General features: G+C 37.4%; 1 long non-coding RNA gene across 1 annotated transcript in view; it reads left to right on the plus strand.

Annotated features, from left to right (window-relative positions):
- Positions 1-14,827, plus strand: part of LOC128311152 (uncharacterized) — a 663,249-nt gene that overhangs the window by 466,368 nt on the left and 182,054 nt on the right. The gene's annotated exons all lie outside the window — the stretch shown is intronic.

Below are 14,827 nucleotides of genomic sequence, written 5' to 3' on the forward strand. Positions count from 1 at the left end.
CCATCAGCACCACAAGGTCATGGTACAAATGATCAAACATATAATGAAAAATTAGTTCCTTAGAGCTCTACTTTCATTACTCTTGAGTGTCTACTCCAGTAAATCTTTGAGATTTCCAATCTATGTGCACTCAAAGCCAGCTTAGTGACTAGTGACCAAGTCTGAGCTGACCAGCTGATGTAGTAAACCAGCCAATTTTTCTTGTTGCCTGGATTCACCAGTTATTTGACTGGTATTATTGAATACTGAGGTAGAACTTGAAAGACTGTGCATAAATGCAAATTCAGAGTTTGCAAAGTGACAACTCATATGTATCTCCCCTCAACTATATGATACCTTTATTTCATCTCTTTGTACCATTGCAAACTCAGCTCTGCTTTAGGTCAAGGGACTGTGTGACACAGAAGCCCACATTCATTTATCTTGTATTTACTAAGTACCCATAATGTCCCAAACATTCTGCTGGGCCCTTTGAGGTACAGCAGTGAGCCAGGAGAGACACATGGACCATACACCCATTCTGAAGTCATTTTCTCTGTTGTTCATCTCCATCTTTCTATAATCCTGTTTCCTGACAGAAAAAAATATGTCCTTCTTATTTAAGCATGCAACTCTTGTTTTCTTCTGTCATACACTGGTCAGGTTGGTCCCCTATAGAACCAGCCCCTGCTAAAGTGATATGGTCTCCAACACTGTTAAATCCCACATCACTTTCCCCTTTGCTGCATGCCATGCCTTAGAGCCTGCCATTGAAGAATCACAAATCTACAGTTTGGAAGAAAAGCTGCTTCCGTGACAGGCATTAAAAAGAAGGGGAGATTTGTGGTTAGTTTAGTGAATTTGATCTTTTCACACCAATAATTTAATTTGATCTTTGTGAATATTCTAGAAGTTATGGTATCATTGAATTCAGGGCAGGAAGAGTTCCCATGAATACTTCTACTCCCTTACTTTTTCACACAAAGAACTCTGATACCAAGTGGATAAGTAAGTGTTTGTCTTTACACAGTCTGCTTGCTTGGGAATTGAAAAAAAAACAGTGAAAAAAGTAGAGATAAAATCTAAGCATAACTCATATCTAGAGTCTAATTCATTATTATGAAAACGCAAGTTTAATTAGAGTGATAAATTATTATTATTCTAAAGGGTCAAGCCTCCTTAGATTCTTTCAATTACTTCACTTAGGAAAATAACTATAATTTCTTCTTTAAAACACCAAATTAACAAAACTACTACTAATTCTCTGGGAACCAGGGGAAAGGGAGTCTAGAGCACAATCACATATAAGCATGTGTAGTTAATATATTTTTAGCATCTATAAGGAAATAAGTTTTTTTTTTCCCTTGGACAAAAGAGTCTGTATGATATAATCTGTTTCCACTTTTTCAATAAAAATATGTTGGGTCTTTTTTTTTTTTTAACACTTTTACCTTCTTTCTATTTCTAAAATTGTCCAAAGGCAATGTGATTTTTGTAAAATGTCCTAACGGTTCAAAATCATTCTACTGCCAATGTCTAATTCTAAACCTGATGTTCTGGAGAAATGTGTGGCCTAAACCATGCCAGAATGTCTCGTTTTATGTTTAAATGGTCACAGATTTAATAATGGTCTGAAAAAAAGAGGCTTGCATTTAACTACATCCTTTAGTTTTTAAGCACTCATCCAAGCATGCACAAACACAGGGGAATGCCATGCTCTTTAAATCCATGAGCATCATGGAAAAGGCCCACTCTGGGCTCTGTACACATTAACAAATTATTACCCATTAGGTCAATGCAGAAATTAATTGTGGGATTCTTTTCAAATCCACATTGTTTCCTGGCTCCGTTGCGGGCCACTCAATTAGACACCTCTCAAGGCCTTTGTGCTGGACTAAACGCAGCTAATTGTTGTATTTCTGCATGGAGTGATTCATCTCCCAGATGTCTCAGACCTTTCAGCAGCTCTGCTCCACCAATATCTCGACATATGAAAATAGAGTCATTTGGGACCTAGGCAGAGGGGAGAGATTGGGAAGCAAATAGAGCAGGGTATTCTTTACCCCTGCCCTTTGGTATGATTAATCTTCAGTGAGAAAGGACTCCTGAATCATTCTCTTGACAGGACAGCCCCCTTGCCCTATCTGGCTTCCCATGTGAGGAGAGATGGATGAATGCTTCCTTTTTTCTCTTCCTCCAGGTGCAGCCCTATTCACACTCAAGCCTGACAGCACATAATACAACAGTTTCTACTTGCCCGTTGCCTCAGCTCTGTATTCTTTTCTCCTCCATTGATTCTCATTTGTTCATCCCAGTGACAAAGCCAGTCGAACTGAAAATGCACGAAGACCCAAGGACAGTCACTTATTTCCTTGGAGCGCTGGAGTAAATGTGTGTGTGTATTTTCTTACAGGAAACATAACTTCAGAGTAAATTTATGTAAAAAAGGTCCTTACACGTCTGAGTTACTGGGTTAGCTTGATTTTTTTTTTTTACTTTGACTTTGAATTTTTGCTTTGTCTTTGTATTGTTTTCTTCAACTCTTTCCTTTGCCCATAGCAAATAATGTCTGTCGTTCATCCATTGCAATAGTTGACTATACAAGAATGAAGTTGTGGAGTAGAGAGAGGTATCCAACCCTGTTATTTCTGTGGTTTCAACCATATTTAAAAGAACCAATAACTTATCATCATCAAATATATTTTTTAGATTTAAATCAGATTGACAAAAATGCTCTGATTAAAAAGTGAGATGAAAAACTGGTACTTAAAACAATGTTTTAACTTTATATGGACACACACCTAGAGTTAGGCTGAGCCCTACCAATAATAACTAAGCTAAACATTAGTCTTAGTTTGAGTTCCCTGAAAACAGACATTGAGACCAGGATACAAGTGTACATAGCTTATTTGGGAGGTGATTGCAGGAAGTGAGGTTGGAATAATTGATGAAAGGTAAGGCAACCTAAAAGACAGCCTAACTTATCAAGCAAGTTATCACCATGGGCAGCTCAAGCTCAGTCGCAATAGGGAACTCTGGGAACCCCTATAGAACATGCAACTCAAGAGTGATCCCATCTACAGAGCAAGGGAGCTATAGTATTTATACACTAATTTCCAACAGTAGTGGTCAAAGGTTGGTCCCACAAGACTTAATTAAACCAGTGTATCAAGTAGATTATACTTGATTACTAAACAGTCTTCAGGCAAGTAAATGGAGATGTGGCTATTGAAAGACTGCCGTAGAGCACAAACATGGCAGGGCATCAGCAGAGTAGTGTCTCCTCCATTATTGTACTTTCTAAAGCTAGGACAGGAATGATCACTGGCCTTGATCTAATTAAAATCCTGCAGTGTTGTAGCATCTATGAAAACTCTTTGAACTGTAAGGCCTTCCTTGACTCTTCATTTTGTTACATCAACATTTCTAGCTGAACTTCTCTGTCCTCTGCTTCACTAGACAAACAGCATGGCTAGTTAGTCTGACATCACAACCTTAGGAGAACCTATTTGTTTATTTTTGTAAGCACAGTAAAGATTTTTTCCCCTGAACCATTTGAGAGTAATTGCTAACCTGTTGTCCCAATACTTCTGGGTATTTTAGTATATTTTATATATACTATGTGTATATATATACATATATATATATATATATATATACTATATATATATACTATATATATGTATACATATGTATATGTATATATGTATATGTATATATATTTGTATATATACACTATATATATACACTATATATATGTGTGTATATATATGTGTGTATATATATATGTATATGTAAGAGAATGTCCTTGTTTTTTATAATGTCCTTGATTATGCAAAATTAGGAAATTAACATTAATGCATTTCTACCATCTAATCATCAAATCCCATTCAAGTTTCACCAGTTACCTCAGTAATGACCAAAGCCCATCCCTGCTGCTCATCTTTTCCTTGAGATCCTCTTTCCTCTTTTCCTTGAGGCCACCAAGAGAAGTAAACACATATTGATCAATAGCCAATGGAAAACAAGAGTACATTTTGATCAAGTCAATTGCCTATGATCTACTAGCAAAGAGGTTTTTGAGGAAACAGAGTCTCCTGCTTCCCACCTCTCATTCCGTATCTTAAGAATTACTGGCTGTTCACAGTGGTGCATACTATATGAAACAATGCCCAGCATATTGAAAAATACAGAGATAAGAAAGAAAGATGCCCAAGCTTCAAGAGTTATTGCTTGCTTTGCATGGAGTGAATGAAGAGAGAAACAGAGACCCTATTTAACCCACAGTCATGCTGCCACTCATAGCAGTAGTGTAGTAAAGGTCCTAAACTCAACACAATGATTAGTAAATCCTTCTCAAACTTTTGGTAGGATATGGTACATAGTGCTGAACTGAGAGGTTAACAGAAAGTGCTTCCTTTTCTACATATTCATTTTGATAGAGTCTAAGAGAGTTACAGCATGGCTCATTCAAAGATCCTGCCTTTAATGGGGCAAAACAAAATTTAGTTCAACAAATAAAATAGAAGATAAGTGTAAAGTTCCATGTGAAAGGGACAGAAAAGTGGGCAAATGACAGTGTATGAATAAGTTTCCTTTAAAAATTGTGTGAATTTAAAGAGCTTTACAAATGAGATTTTTTGTTGTTGTTGATCTCCCCTGTATGAAGAGTTGGGAGTTTTGTCTCAGGTCATTACACAAAGACCAATTCTCACCAGGTGCTTAGGGTCATGGGTTCAGTTCACTCCTTGGTTACACTTCCTTTCGGCTCAGTCAACTAAATCAGTGCAGAAGAGAACTTAATAAAGGAAAGGAAATCCTACCAGGACCTGCTCTAAGGCATCTTAGAGTTTTAAACCTAATGCTTGGCCTCCGTATGCCTTCAGGTTAACCATATGTAAACAATTGCTACTTTTCACACCAGAAGCAGGTTACCTTTCAGTGGTGGACTGATTCCTTGGCCATAAAGTTTATAAGTCCACTGGCTAAGTTTATGAAGTGCTCAGGCATCCTTTGGAAATGAAAGGCACTGTGTAGTGGCAAGGGCTCTAGGGTGCGAAAGAAAGGAAACACAGCCAAAGAGCCTAAGTCTTATTAGCCAAATACATTACTTTTGCAATGAAATTAGACACATTCTCAGAGAATTAAGACTGACCCACAGCACTGAAATGCCCTTGAGCTGGTAAAGCAGAGAGCTGTCACATGCTCAGCCTCTGAGGGCTCTTAAGCATGGGAAAACCCAGCGGAGAGTTGAATGGAGTAAAAATAAAACATCTTTGGCTACAGTAAGTCTTGTCCCTTCTGTAAACTTAAAGCAACTCATCACTGAATGGTTCTTCCCTTGAAGTTAGTGGGAATACTATCAAGACGTAGAGAAGGCTTTGAATCAAATTTCCTCAGTTTTCAGTCTTTTTGTAAGAACTTTGACTTTCTCCCAGGGCTGCTAATTGTGCGTCTGCTTCAGAAGCAGATGAGACTTCCCTTCCTTAGTCATACATCTTTCCTGAAGCCTTTATTCCTTGTAAAGATAAATCAGATACTATTCCCTTTCAAGTTAAGCACGTAGTTTTGCCATGTAACACACCATCCCAAAACTAGTGGCTGAAACAATCTTTCTTTTCTCATGATAACGTAAACTGGCACTTTGGGCTGGGCTTAACTAGGACTGCTTGTCTCCACTTAATAAAGTGGTGGAGTTCACCCATTTGTTTGTGATCAGTTGGTGGTTGATGGCCTCATTCACATGCGTGGTGGTGAATAGCTGGCTTCAGGGTCAATGGAAGTAGCTAGACCATGTGTCATTCATCCTCCAGCAGGCTAGCGGAGATTCAGTCACATGATGGTAGTCAGAGCTCCTAAGAATAGCAAGACAGGAAAAGCCCCAGTGCTCAAGCAATTGTCATGCCTCTGTTTATATCAGGTTTTCTAATTTCTCATTGGCCAACACCTGTCACAGGTCTAAATCTAGATTCAAAAAATAGAAGAAATAAACTTCCCTTTCTTTGAGAGAAGCTGCTAAGTCTCATTGCAAAAAAGGCATGGATACAGGAAGAGAAAGAATTTGTGGTCAGCCTTGCAATTGACCATATAAGGCAAAAAATGAAAAGAAAGCTGAATATGTTCTCACTGTAAATTCATTCTGATCCAAAGAAAATGCTAGAAGACAATACCAGTGGGAAGTAGGGATGCCATATTTATTTTGGTATATAATTGTCATTATTGGAACCTTTCAGCTTATGCATGGAGAGATTTTTGAGTCTCACAGTATGACATTTTTTTCTTTAAAACTTCCCTCTCACATTATGTGCACATTGAGGAAGCATAGTTATTTCTGGACAAAGAAGCTCAGTATTCATTCTCCCCCCTCCCCCTCCCCCCCCCCCTCTCTCTCTCACACACACACACACACACACACACACACACACAGAGTGGGGGGGTAATAAAAGAAGATAAAAGAAAGTAAAGGAAAATTTCAACTAGATTTTTTCCTCCTTTTTTCCTTCCTTTAATTATTCTTTAGACTTGCTTATAAAACAAAATGAAGCATGTGGTGAACCTGTTCATACTTTCTCACTTTTAGTGACTAACTTCATACCTTTATTTCTGTATATTGATGGCACTTAGGATACATTACCCCAAAATATGACAACTTGGCATATTGACTATTTTCAGCTGAAGGAGTTTCAGAAAACAGCAGAAGAGGAAGGTCACTCTGACTTTCCCTCCGCTCTTCTTCCCTGTAACAGGTCATGAAACCCTCATATGAGAGGTGCCTTCCCTCTACCCAAAGAAAGGAACCTCCTCACCCCTAAAGATAAAGGGAACGCAAGACGAATCCTAACAAACTCCCTAACCTATACAACTAATCTATACAACTGACAACTCTTTATCAATCCTAGCATAAAAATATATTTGTCTGTGTATACGGGTCTTCATTTCCTGATGAAGCCTCCTGTGTCACTTAAAACTTATACCAAATACGTGTATATGTGTCTCTCATGTTAATGCATTTTTGTCAGTTCAATGTTCAGGTGCAGGCAGAGACCCTAAAAGGATCAAGAAAAACCTTTGTCCTCCCCTACAATGCCAGTTAATACAGTTATTCCAATACTACCACTTAAAGCTGTGTGGCCTGGGCAAGTTACTTAAATAACTGATATCTCAGTCACTTCATCAGAAAAATGAGAATAATGAAGGAGTCTCCTTCAAAAGTTGTCATAGGAACTGAAGGATTTGTTATTTTTAAAGCATGTTGAACAGTGCCTGAATCATAACTAAAGTTACGCCACTTTAAAAAAGTGTTTATTAAATAAAAGCAAGTTTGTGTTTATCATAACCATGTCAACTGAAGGCTGAAGAGGTGACCAATACATTAACCCCATTTTAGAGCAAACTCAGTTTTATTTATGAAAATTATTTAGGCAGACCCTACCATCACTGCCTACTCTTGGTTTGCTGTTGCTAATGTGGAGCAGTGTTGTTAGGATGTAGCAACAACAATGCCAGCCCCACAGGCTTGCAGAATGTTCTTCTGCCTCTAAAGCACTTTCCCACAAATTGTGTTTGATCCTTGTGTGGAGATTTACCTCAGTGGTATGTGAGGGCTACTTCAAAATATTGGCCTTACGACCAAAAGAACAGACAGAAAGCTAAGGAAAAGGGAAGGAAAGAATTAATTCTTCATGTTTTGGGGACCCACTAGCCATGCCCCTTGGAAAACTGCCAGAATTTTTTCTAGCAGTTTGGAGTCAGCAACTGTACTTACAAAATCAGGGAAGCCACAATAATCAGAAACAATTACACTTCATATAAAATTCATGAATTGTGATAGAACCATTGTAAAAAGAAGGAAATTACCAGAAATTCTTCATGACTGTAAAATAGCCCACATTTTTTTATATTAACCAAAAAGGACAACACCCTTGAAAATTTTGGATTGATATGTTCTAGTTGGGAACTTTGGATGTCTGATACATTTATGCAGTTTACATTCAGATGCTTTTTGCTGCAAAGAACAGAATGCCCAAATAACAAAGGAGCTTAAACAGTAGAAGGTTCTTTTTTTTTTAATCATATATTGAAAACTATGTAGGAAGGCATTTGTTAGCTTTCCTCAAATTTCTGGCTCTTTTCCTGATTTCAAGATGGCTGTAGTAACTTTAAGTCTCACATCCTTACAGGAGAACTTCCACATGTAGGACAGGAAATACGTCTGCTCTTCATACATTTCTCTCTTCTGGAGAGATCAGTCTTTCTCTGAGCCACCAGTTTTCCCCTCTGACATCTCCGTGACCAAGAGTGGATCGCATGGCCATGTTGTAGCAGGAAAGGAAATTGGGAAATCAAGTTTCAGCTGCTATCTTTGCTTTTACTGATGTAGAATTGCGAGGGGCAGGTGACAGGGTGAGGATCTCTCTGACTGGCAAGAAGGAAAGAGGAAACTCACACGGTATGTCCCAGTTTGCTGGGACATATATTTTGATCCCAACATATATATGAGTTTTCTCATTCTTCCCCCATATTCAGTTATATCCACATTCACAAACAATACACACTCTTTATAATATTTTAGGAATGACTATGTCTGAATTAGCACTAAGATAAGTGGATCTATCCAGGCCTAAGGAAGCTCTGAGGACCACCCCAAAAGTGGTGGATAATATAACCAATTTGTCCACATAGTGCCCCCTGGCTTAGCTGGATGTGCTATCACCTTAAAGAAACAGCTTCAGTTCTTGTCTTTGCACATGAATATTTTGATCTATGTCTCCATGTGAAATTGAGTAGAAAGCTACCCAACTAAGAGTTGTGAGTAGCAGTATTTTATGTTACCATCTTTTAAAACTTAACACTAACTCAAACCATTTTTACCATTTTCAAATACAGTATGGTATAGGACAGTGATTTTTAAAATTATTTCTTATGCCCTAGGATTCTGTTGAGGCCAAGTGGGTGGGGTGGGACTAAGGATTGCCCAAACTCTGGCACATCCATCTAGATATCTCAGCTTTTGTCATCTCTTTGATTTGGAGCTGAGAGAGTTCTGCATAAAAATTTATTTGTAAAATGAGTTCTATAGCTAAGAAAATTTCTTTAGTGAAAAGAATTTATGATTCGGTGTTAGAACTGGGCTTGGACATTAATATTCACATTTATTAGTATGCCATCAAATTATGGGCAAGTTCAATTCCTTCCCCCTGTAATACTATTTTAATGATATTGAACCCATGAATTTTGAGACATAATATAGTTCACAAAATCACCGATGCTATCTAAGTACACATTACGTTCCCGGGAACTATCAATATCTTTCCTCATTCACATTTTTCATGCTTTGATCACAGTATAGTGCCCCATTAAGTTTGTGTTCAACAAATTTCTTACTCAAATTGGATTGTTTCAAATGCTTTGTTGCAATAACCATCATTCATGCAGAAGATATTTCTTTACTCTAATATTCCCATGGAACAAATTCTAGGAAATGAGTTTGTGGATCCAAGGATATAAACATCTCTTTGCTACTCAGGAAATTTTCCCAGATTTTATTTTTTTAACAGAATCATGATTTATACTCCCACTAACAATATATCATTGTACCAGGTTTAAAAAAAACCTTGCTAATTTGGGTATTTCTTTTATTTAATTTTGGCAAATATAGCAGGTGTAAAATAATATCAAAGAGTTGTTAAATTTGTAATGGTTCTATTACTAGGGAAGATACACATTTTTCTTCATTTTTAAGGATGACTATGGTTTCTGTAAAGTGAGACAATGGTCATTATAAAAATGGAAGCAACTAATAAACTTATAGACAAGAAATTTAGAAACCATTCCAAATCCCACCATCCAGATATATTTCATTTCAAAATCAGGTAAATGTTATTCCAGAAATCTCATAGTTATCACCCTCTCACCCTCTGTCTCTCTCTCTCTCTCTGTCTCTTTCTCTCATATATTTTCACATAAAATATTGATTGAGGGTAAATAAAAATATAAGGAAAGAGATACACATCAGATCTTATATCTATATTTTATAATTAAAAGTATGATTTTTGATGAATGGTGAATAATAATGAATAATAATAATGAATTTCTCATTTCATCAGATTTAGAAAAGATGTGTTTTTCACCATTGGTGTAAAATTAAATCAAAATATTTTAAGAACCATTTTTATTATTTTTAAATCTATGTATTTTACTCTCCTTTTTGGTTTTGTATATTATTTTAAGTTTTAAAGTTTGCTAATAAGATTTAGATGTTCACATGTTGCTTTATTACTTCAGATAACTTTTTTAAGGAATTAAAATTAAGGCCAGCATTTGATTCATTTCCCTTTCCTTCCTCCATCCTTCATTAGAGGAAACCATTATTTTGAAATGAGTGTTGTTTTTTATCTCCATGCAAATGTTTGTAATTTTATTACACACATAAGGCCATAAACAGTACACCATTGTTTCCTGTGTATAGTGGACACTGGCATGCCCCTTCCAGACCCCTTTCACTGCTGGTATACTCCAGCTCCAGCTACAGTACGTGTTGGCTACTAATGGCTCTCAGCTGTCCTAGTCTCTGAGGGATTATCCTGGGCTAAATGGAAGATATTCCACTGGGAGGATGTTTCTCACAGGTCAGCCCACAGCCAGTGATGGATTGACTGGCAAGTGTGTGTGCCTGAGGTGGGGTGTGGGGAGGGAGAGTCAATGAGATCAGCCCCTTGCTCCAAGGTAAGACCAGTGCTGTGGTTCAGTTAATTCTCCAGAGCTGTTTTTGGGATCAGGCCTCAGTGAGACTCCAGCCAAGAGCACAACCTTGCTCTCCTGTTTCTTCTGCCTTGCCCTGATCCTGCTCTTTTTCTGAGAGTTGTCCCCTGATTAATCACATGTACCATGATCCCTGTATCAGGCTCTGCTTTTAGAGAGTTCCCACAGAAGAGGATGTGATATCTAAATTTACATATATTATATAAATTATATCTTGTTTCACTTGTTGTTTAGCAATTTTGCTTTCTTCACTTTATATGATATTTTGTGAGATTTATCTTTCTTCATATTTGAAACAATGTCTTTAACTGATATTATTTTATTTTAAATAAGTTTATTCCTCTAGTTCCCATCTAAGAAACTGTTAAATGTTTGTTTTCTCTCTCTTTTTTTTAAAATCTCTTGCAAACATTGAACAATTTTATGTATGTTCATCTTCATATACTTTAAAATTTCTCCATGGTTGATGCCCAAGATGAGAACTGCTGGCCCATAGGGTGGGTGGGTCATCACCATTCTTAGGTATTCCCAATTTACCTTCTGAAGTGGGATTCCAAATAGCTGTTAGTCTGAGGGTTTTTTGTTTGTTTTTGATTTTTTAAAATTTTTTATTTATTTTTTAGAGAGAGAGAGAGAGAGAGAAAACATAAGTAAGGGAGGGGCAGAGAGAGAGGAGACACAGAACCTGAAGCAGGCTGTCAGAATCTAAGCTGTCAGCTCAGAGCCTGACGCAGGGCTTGAACTCATGAACCACGAGATCATGACCTGAGCTGAAGTCAGACATTTAACCAACTGAGTCACCCAGGAACCCCAGCTTACATTACTGTTTTGTAGCATTCTTGCCAACACTTGAGGTTTTCAAATTTATTATTATTACTTCTATTATTATCACTTTGGATCTGAATTGGTGGATTATTGTTTTGATATGTATTTCTTCAGTTACCAGTAATATTGTATTTATTTAATATATGAATAAGCAATTAAAAACTTTTAATGTTTATTTATCTTTGAAAGAGAGAGAGCGTGAGCAGGGAAGGGGTAAAGAGAGAGGGGGACAGAGGATCTGAAGCAGGCTCTGTGCTGAGAGCAGAGACCCAACACAGGGCTTCAACTCATGAATTGTGAGATCATGACCTGAGCCAAAGTCAGAGACTCAACTGACTGAACCACCCAGGTGCCCCTAAATAACCAATTTGGGTTGATAACCAAGCTAGCTATTCTCCATTTCTGTTCAAATCTTTTCTCCATCTTTTTCTACCTTGCTGTCTACCTGAGAGGCTGACCTTACTGAGGCTGATCTACAGGGACATATTTTCCTGTTTAGTTTGGCCAACTAGAATAGCATCAAGAGATAGAGAGGGAATTAGGGATTTTTATTTTGGCTCTCCCTGTGTGCAGATACCATCATCTGGCTGTGTCTCTTTAATGAAAAGTCCTTGCTCCTGTTAGACACTTTTCTCCACAAAACTATTATCCCTACCCTCTTCTCTTGGCTTGCTGGACAAATGGAATATGGCAGAAATGATATGAAACTTCTGATACTAAACTTCAAGAGGGTTACATGCAAGTAGGATGGTATAGGAAGCAGCATCAATATTGGAGAAAAAGAAAATCCCTGAGAACCTTAACTGAAGCACCAAAGTTGGCAGTCCCCAAAAGCTTCATGGGGAAAGCCTACAGCTGTATAGTCTTTGGCAAAGCCCCCGCTACTCTCTAAGCCAGCAACATCAAAGAAGGTGTTTGTGAGAAGGCTGAAGCTGATGAAGATAGTGACATCCCTTCTGCCTTCCAGATGTCATGCCAGTTTCTCCTGTGGCAACCTTTAACCCAGAAACAGACAATGAAGAGCAGCTTTTCTAGCAGCTGTTCTGGAATTGGCAGGTGATATTGACAAGAAGTTTGGTTTTATTGTTTTGTTGGATTTTATGTTTAGCTTGAAAATGTTGAGACTGTCATAGGTCAGCAAACTTTCTCTGTACTGGGCCTAAGAATGAATATTTTAGGTTTTGAGGGCCAAGGTTTCAGTGGCTACTCCTCTCCTACCTCCTTCCTCATTCTTTTCAATAACTCTTTAAAAACGCAAAACTCATTCTTTGTTCTTGGGCTGTGCAAAATGTGACTGCAAGCCTTTGACCCAGTCCATAATGTTCCAAACTCTAATCTACATCTGGTATCATTGTTGAGACATTTAGATCAACTATACATCAGTTTTTTGTTGTTCTTCTTTCTACTTAGAAAATTTCAGTTTTTATCTTTACTGATTCCAAATGGATTGTATTTTAGTATACTGTACCTTCACCTCATTTGAAAGTTACACATTCTATTTTAATTCTTTTTTTAATGAGATATGATACATAGCATAAAATTAATTCACTACTTAAAAGTGTACAAGTCACTTATTTCTTTTTATATCCACAAGGCTGTGTAATCATCACAACTATTTGATCTAGAACATTTTCATCACTCCCAAAAGAAACTGCCTCAACCAGCAGTCACTCCCCATTCCTGTACTCAGAGGCCCTGGAAACCACTACTCTAGTATCTGTCTCTATTGGATTTGCCTGCTCTGTACATTTCATATAAATGGAATCATATAATCCATATTGTAGCATCTAATTGTGCTTTATTTCTTTTTATGTCATTTTATACAATACTCCGTTGTATGAATATACTATGTTTTCTCTTTACCACTTGATGGACTTTTGGGTTGTTTTCACTATTGCGCTATTGTGAATAATACTGCTATTCACAATACATTATTCATAATACTGTTAGGATTAGTGTACATGTTTTGGGGCACCTGGATGGCTCAGTCAGTTAAGCGTCTGACTTCAGCTCAGGTCATGATCTCACGGTCTGTGAGTTCGAGCCCCGCGTCAGGCTCTGTGCTGACAGTTCAGAGCCTGGAGCCTGCTTCAGGTTCTGTGTCTCCCTCTCTCTCTGCCCCTCCCCTGCTCATGCTCTGTGTCTCTCTCTCTCTTAAAAATAAATAAATGTTAAAATATTAAAAAAAATAGTATACAAGTTTTAATGTGAACAGATGTTTTCACATGTAGGATATATGTGTAAACTGCTGGGATATATGGTTGGTAACTTTTTAAGGAACTGCCAGATTATTTTCCACAACCATATATATGATATATCCATTGGTAGTGAGTGAGGTGCCCCAAATTCTATATATCTTCACTAACACTTTTTACTATCTGTATTTTTTATTATAGTTCCCATACAGGTTGTGGAGTGGTATCCCATTCAGGTTTTGAATTGCATTTTCCTAATTACTAATGATGTAGAGCATCTTTTCATGTGCTTATTGGCCCTTTGTATATCTTCTTTGGAGATATGTGTATTCAGAGCTTTTGCCTAGTTTTAAATTGTGCTATTTGTCTTTATATTATTGAATTATATGTCTTCTATATATATTCTGCACCCAGATTCTTATCAGATATGTGCTTTGCAAATGTTTTTTCCCATTGCGTGGACTATTTCCATTTCTTGATAGTGTTTTTAACATTCAAAAGTTTTTAATTTTGATGAAGCCCAATTTCTCTCTCTCTCTCTCTCTCTCTCTCTCTCTCGGTTGTGCTATAGTCTGACTGTGTGTGGGGGTTACTTAAGTCATGAAGATGGAGCCCTCATGAACAGAATCTGTGCCTCATAAAAGAGACTTCCCACAGATTCCTAGTCCTTTCCCATGTGAGAATACAGTGAGAAGGCCTCGTGTATGAAACAGGAAGCAAGCTGTCACAAACCAACACTGTATCTGCCAGCACCATGATCTTGGACTTAGCAGTCTACTGAACAGTGAAAAATAAATTTCTGTTCGTTATAAACTACCCAGTCTGTGGTATTTGTTATAACAGCCCAAACAGACTAAAACAGATTGCTTGTATTTTGGGAGGACTGTAAGACTCCCAAAAAACCCCTATGTTTTCTTTTCTTACATTTAAGTCTTTGATCCATTCTGATTTAAGTTTTATATACCGTGTGAGTTAGGACTCCAAATTCATTCTTTACATGTGGATATCCAGATGTCTCAGCACCATTTATTGAAAAGACTCTTCTTTCCCCATTGTGTAATCTTGTC

The sequence above is a fragment of the Acinonyx jubatus genome, chromosome A3 (assembly GCF_027475565.1).
Source record: "Acinonyx jubatus isolate Ajub_Pintada_27869175 chromosome A3, VMU_Ajub_asm_v1.0, whole genome shotgun sequence".
In the NCBI taxonomy this organism is placed as follows: Eukaryota; Metazoa; Chordata; class Mammalia; order Carnivora; family Felidae; genus Acinonyx; species Acinonyx jubatus.